Source organism: Trichosurus vulpecula, chromosome 7 (genome assembly GCF_011100635.1).
Source record: "Trichosurus vulpecula isolate mTriVul1 chromosome 7, mTriVul1.pri, whole genome shotgun sequence".
Lineage (NCBI taxonomy): Eukaryota > Metazoa > Chordata > Mammalia > Diprotodontia > Phalangeridae > Trichosurus > Trichosurus vulpecula.
Genome location: NC_050579.1, coordinates 21,834,035 through 21,840,411, shown reverse-complemented (window position 1 = coordinate 21,840,411; position 6,377 = coordinate 21,834,035). Strand labels below are relative to the sequence as shown.

The following is a 6,377-nucleotide window of genomic DNA, read 5'->3' as shown; positions in this document are numbered from 1 at the left end:
TTTCCAAAATGTATTTTTAAATCTATTTTCTCTACCTCTCACCTCCTCTCCCCAATAAAAAAGAAAACAAACACAAAAACAAAACTCTGGTAGCAAATAAATAAATGAGTGTGTGTGCACATGTGCCCACATACATACACACACACACACACACATAAACATACAGAGAGACAGTAAAGCAAAAAAATCCCCTCATTGTTCAGTCATGTCCAACTCTTCCTGACCCCATCCGGGTTTTTCTTGGTAAAGATACTGGAGAAGTTTGCCATTTCCTTCTGCAGTTCATTTGACAGATGAGGAAACTGAGGCAAATAGGGTAAAGTGACTTGCCCAAGGTCACGCAGCTAGGAAGTCTGAGGCCAGATTTGAACTTAAGGAGATGAGTCTTCCTGACTCCAGACCTAGGGCTCTATCCATTGCACCACCCAGCTACCCACAGATCAGTGACATGGGAGGAGAAAACAAAAGTGCTCAAGATCAGGTGTGATTGTCTTCCCCAACCTCTGGGTTTCTCTCCCCTTAGCTCTCTCCTCCTCCCCTCAGAGACATCCTCTACTGCCTCACATCTCCTCCCACCTCACTACAGACTCAGGTCCAATTCCAAACCAAATCCTCCCCCCTTGTTCACATTCCCTCCCTGGCCTTCAGCTTCTTCTGTATAATGGCTAGGCCCGAATCACAGAATGGTTAAACCTGGAAGATACCTTAAAAACTATTAGTCCACCCCTCTCATTTCTGAAGGGAAAATGAATCCCAGAGAAGTCAAGTCATCTGCCTAAGTTTATGTAGTTGGCCAGGGGCAGAGCATGGCTGAGGGCCTGGCTCGAAGCTCTTTCTGTGCCTTACATCATCCTAAAGTGCCCCCACCTCCTCCTAGGGTCCCTCAGAAGATGGTAGGTACTTGGGCACAGTGAGGATATTTTCTAAGCCCAGTGACCCTGCCCTGCCTCCATTCTCTCTGGCAGCGTGGGACAGGAAAGCCCTTTGGATCTAGAATCAAAAGATCAGGGAGAAAGGAGGAAGGAGGTCAGAGAGGAGAGGGAGGTAGGAGAAGGGAGGGGTTTGGGTGGGACCTCGTAGGACCAATGGATATATATTCCTGCTCAGTTTCACCCTAATCAAAGACTTCTAGACAAGAACATGTGGTGTTGGACCAGAACCTGGACTCACTCCCTTCGGGAGACTGGGATACCCCCAGTGCCCTCCCAGGGTCTACGCAAACCCCTCTCAGGCTCCTCTCTGACTCAGGCCACATATAGTAGCAATGGTCAAGGGTAAGTCAAGAAAGCTCTTCACCTCCCCCAACCTAGGCTTCTTTCCTGAAGCATCCCATGCCCTGCCATTCCTCCAGCACAGGGATTCCCAGACCCCTTCTCCACATATGCAGGCCCAAGGGAATGGATGCTTGAAAGTCTATGGCAATGAACAGTCATGTCCTCCTAATTTTTCCCCACAGGGACCCACTGTTTTAACAACCCAGCTAGCAGCTTCGGTGGGGGCGTAAGATCCCTCCCCCACAGCCGGCACCCAGGAGGCTGCCAGGACCCAAGAGGTTGCCGGGACAGCACAGGTTCTTTTTATCTGCTTAAACAAGTAAAGCACGGTGAAGGGGTTGATCAGCTTACTTTAATCCAGCATTCAGTTAGCATACAGACAACAAACATTTAGTTCAGGGGAAAATGCCAGCATTCAGTTAGCATTCAGTTAGTTCAGGGGAGCATACAGACAAGTATCAAGAGACAGACCAAATACAGATTCACTGACTTACTTCAGGGGAAAAAACCAGCACCCTGAGGTTCAAAACATTCATTTAGTTCAGGGGAAAAACAAACCAGCACCCCGAACCTCAAAACCAAAACACAAACAAATTACAAATATCAACAGACAGACCCAATACAATTCATAGTTACCAACATCTGGGCTTAGCCCGTGAGCAAGGGCTGGCCCAGAGTCACGCTTGCTTACCGCTGCTTCTCACACCAACCGGAAGAGGAAAAAGAGCTTCAAGCTGTCCTCTTCCCTCTTATAGAGTTTTTGACATCATCAAGCACCGCCTGAATGACCAGGGCCAATTGGTTCTTGACTTGGCCCCTCCCCCTAGTGTAGACCAGGTTCTGGAGCTAACACCTCCCCTCAGCCAGCCCCATGACTCATCGCACAGGAAGTTGTCTGCTTCCTGGCATGCTCTCTGAGCTTCCTGCCCCGGAAGAGCAAGCCACAGCGTCCAGAGGCTCAATGAGGTAAGCTGAGTCACTCAAAGAAAACAAAGGCTATTCCAGTTACACCCACTCCGAGCAACCCTCCCTACCCTACTTCACTCACCCTCCTCTCCTCTCCCTGACCAGGACAGTACCCCTCTCCTACAAACTGCTGGAAGGTCAGAACACCTGCCCACCCCTGGTCTTCCTACATGGGCTCTTTGGCAGCAAAATCATCTTTGAGTCTGAGGCCAAGACCCTAGCAGAGCAGATGGGCAGGAAGGTAAAAAAAAAAATAGAAAATCCCAAGTAACTGGAGCCAGGTAAAAATTTGAGAAAAGAGACAAAGGTTGGGAGAGGACAGAATGGAAGAAAGAAGGGAGATGAGGCAGGGGCTGAAATAAGAGGTCTTGTCCAGGAACAATTGGTCCTCATTCATTGGGCATGATGTGGTAGACACTACAAAGGGAGATGGGCTCCCTTGGGAGGCAGTGAGTCCTCCTCCACCAGAGGTCTTCAAGTTAAAGCTAAAATGGCATAAATCCAGTTCTTAGGCACATGCACATGGCATTAGATTGGCCTTCCTGGGATTCTGGGAAGATACTTGCCTACAACATAGGCGCCTTACTGATGATTTGGTCAAAATTACACAACTACGTCTTCATTGAGAGGTTTTTGTCATGGCCTTCTCTGACTATCTTATTTAGAACAGCAGAAGCATCTGATGTGGGCCACAGTGTAGAGGGGGGCATAAGTGCTTTCATCCCTGACCACAGGGAGCATTGCTGGGAGGACAATGGGGAATGACTTACCCAAGGTCACAGGATAATAAGGGGCCAAGCCAGTCCTTTCTCCAACCCATAGTGCTTCCCATTTGGGGGTTCATGTTGATGACCCAAGGGGTTCACACTAAAAATTATTTGATGATGCCGAAAGCAGAAAATAATCACTTGTGGATATTATGAGTAACCTATTAAATTACCCTGGGTGTTCCCAACACATTTTTTTGGTGGAAGGGGATTCATGGAACAAAAACCACTAGGAACCATTGCTCTAGAATCTTAGTGAGACATTACTACGACAATATTACAATGCCATGAGTCATTACTCATAGAAGAACCAGTTTGCTCAGAGTTTGTTGTTGAGTTGTCTCAGTCACGTCCAATTCTGTGTGATCCCATTTGGGGAAACTGAGGCAAACAAGGTGAAGTGACTTGTCTAGGGTCACACAGCTAGGAAGTGTCTGAGGCTGTATTTGAACTCAGGAAGATGAGTCTTTCTGACTCCAGGTCCAGAAGTCCTGGCTCTTGTCACTGTTAGCCTAATATTCTTAGCCCGCCATGATTCCAACTTAGCCTTCGTGTTCTCTGTTACTCCCACTCCTTCTCCCCATCCCCATTGTCACTATCTACCCAACACACTGGCTTTGGAGCTGGATGCCTCTGTCCTCTTTACTCCCTGCGTAGCCTTGGGTAAGTCACTTAACCACCCTGGACCTCAGTTTCCTCATCTGAAAAATGAGGGAGGGAATCTGAGGTCCTTTCAATCCTTAAGTCTGATCTGATAGACCTCTGACAGTGTTAAGAGTCTGCTCCTACCTCTGAAACCCCAGGCTAAGGAGAAGGGGAGGAGTCAGAGAGACTGACAGCTTCAAGACTCCCCACCTCCCCCCCCCCGGTGCTGACAGTGGATGCTCAGAACACAGAGACAGCCCCTCAAGTCCAGATTCAGCTATGAGGCCATGAGCACAGACCTGGGCAGGAAGGGCTCCTGTTAAAACTAGTACTCAATCCTTGTGTCCTCAGTGGGCACCGCATGGGGGGGCAAGACAGCCATGGTCCTGGCACTACAGAAGGTGAAGGTGCCCCACTAAGACCCAAGGGGCAGAGCATCACCTTACTCCAAGATGGTGGCATTCCATATTTCCAAAATGAGTGTGGCAGGGACCCCTCTTACTCAGAGCACAAGCTGTGGAGTTGGGATAGAGTCGGATTATGAGTGAGCAGTGGGGTTGGAGTTAGAGAATTTCGTTCTGGTGGGATAGAGGAGGGTTCCTTCATACAGTTTACACACATACACACACACACACACACACACACACACACACACAGCTCTGATAGACTAAGAGAGAAATTGTGGCTACAAACTGTCCCCACTAAACGTCACCCCCAAGGCCAAGCCTGCACACAAGAACAGGAGGGGTGGCATCAGTAACCACATAAAAGCCATCAGATGGGTGGCTTCTGATATGAGTCATGAATTCTCCCTTTTTGACCTGTATCACCCCCGCAACACCCTTTCAGAGCCATGCCCCATTCACTCTCCCTCAGTGCCATCCCTGAGACCACCTCAGGTCACCCTGTGCTGGGTTTCCCCCCTCAGCCTGAACTAATGGAATGCCTAATTCCTTTGGATGTCAGTCCAACCCTGACCACAGCCTTCCCAGAAGTCTGGACCTACATGGAAGCCATGAAATCACTAAACTTTCCCAAGGAGCTGTATTTCTCCAAGGCCCAAAAATTAGCTGGTGAGCAACTCAGACAAAGCATCAAGGTAATTCCCTCTTCCCCTCCTCCAAGGCCCTAGGTGTGAAAATGGGCTGCAGAAGCCACCAAACAATGGTTTGAGGTCCCCAGAAGTATGGGGGGAAATGTCAGGGGAAGTACAAAGGGCAAGTTTTAGCAGGGATGAGTCCCTAGAGAAGTGTCAGTAGGCATCCCAGGTGTGGGTGTAGGGTAAGATTAGTAAACAAAAAGAGGGGATATGATAAGTGTCAGAAGATGAGATGGGATGGGATGGGATGGGATGAGATGGGATGAAGTGAGATGGGGAAAGGGTACACATGGATGTAGTCTGAAAAGGGGAAAGGAGGACCTTAGAGTTCAAGGGGGTGCTCAAGCTGAACCAAGGTACTCCTGCAGAATCCATTTATTCGGCGATATCTGCTCAACAATCTGATGATGGTCAATGGGCAATATATATGGAAGGTCAACAGTGAACCTTTGAGCCAACAGATGGACAAGATCATGGACTTCCCCCAGATCCAGGAATCCTACTCTGGCCCCACACTCTTCCTCAGAGGCACCAACTCATCCTTGGTTCACTGAGGCAAAGAGGCAGGGGGTGAGGGGAACAGACCTAACCTCATAGATTCTTCTCCCTTGGCTGCCAGTTGGGTTCTCCACTGCCATGGTTTTGAGCAGTGGGGGCTCAGCTTATGCATGGGTTTGTAAAAAGAGGTTCCCTTCCAATCTGGTTGGGCAGCATATTTGTTAGTTAACCCAGAGTTTTCCCTCTGTACCCTACCCTCAAAGTTCCCAATTTGTTCTCAACACTCCTATCATCCATATCACATGGCTCAGTCCTCATGCCTGCTTCTGACTCACCTTCAATATATTTGCCTTTTCTCCTCTCTCCTCCTCCCCACACAGGCCTCATCCCTACCCAGAGATCAAGCATCTTTTCCCTCAAGCTCAGATTTTATCTGTCCCAAAGGCTGGCCACTAGATCCATGCTGACCAACCCCAAGACTTCCTGGCCAGGATCCAAAATTTTCTGTCCTAGAAGTTGCTGCCTCTGCTCACTCTCCAACTTTGAGAGGCCTGGAAATTGGCCAGAATCCATCTCAGCTATATGAAGGGCACGAGTGAGGGGAGGGGAATGTGATAGGGTGGGGCTCCCCTGCAGGTGAAGAGGAAAAGTCAGGACTGTGACTTTCATTCCCACCAGAGTGGACACCAGGGTTTCCGATTTTAATGTATAAAGCTACTTCCAGCCCCTCTTCCAGAGTTAGCTGAGCTCTCTCTTCTCCACTTACCACTGGGAAAATTGGGTGGTTGGACCAGGCTGGGGTCTTGGGCCTGGTCAGTCAATCAGTCCATCAACAAACATTTATTAAATGCCTACTATGTGCCAGGCACTGTGCAGGCACTGGAGATGAAAATACACAAAAGAAAGACAGTCTTTGACCTCAAGGAGCTTATAATACAATGGGGAAGGACAACACACGAAAGAAAAGGGTCCTATGCATGGGGTGAAGGCAGGAGGCAGGAAAAGGATGATGGAGAAGTCTCAGGAATGTAGCTGGATGGGACCTGAGGCAATGTCTGGCCTGAGCCCCTTCCTTAAATGGAGAATTTGGAGATCCACATGGAACCCTCCAATCAGAGGGGAAAGGTA

The 6,377-nt window shown here is 48.9% G+C and overlaps 1 pseudogene; it reads left to right on the top strand.

Annotated features, from left to right (window-relative positions):
- Positions 1-806: 806 nt before the first annotated feature.
- Positions 807-5,762, top strand: LOC118857447 (annotated as a pseudogene).
- Positions 5,763-6,377: the final 615 nt, after the last annotated feature.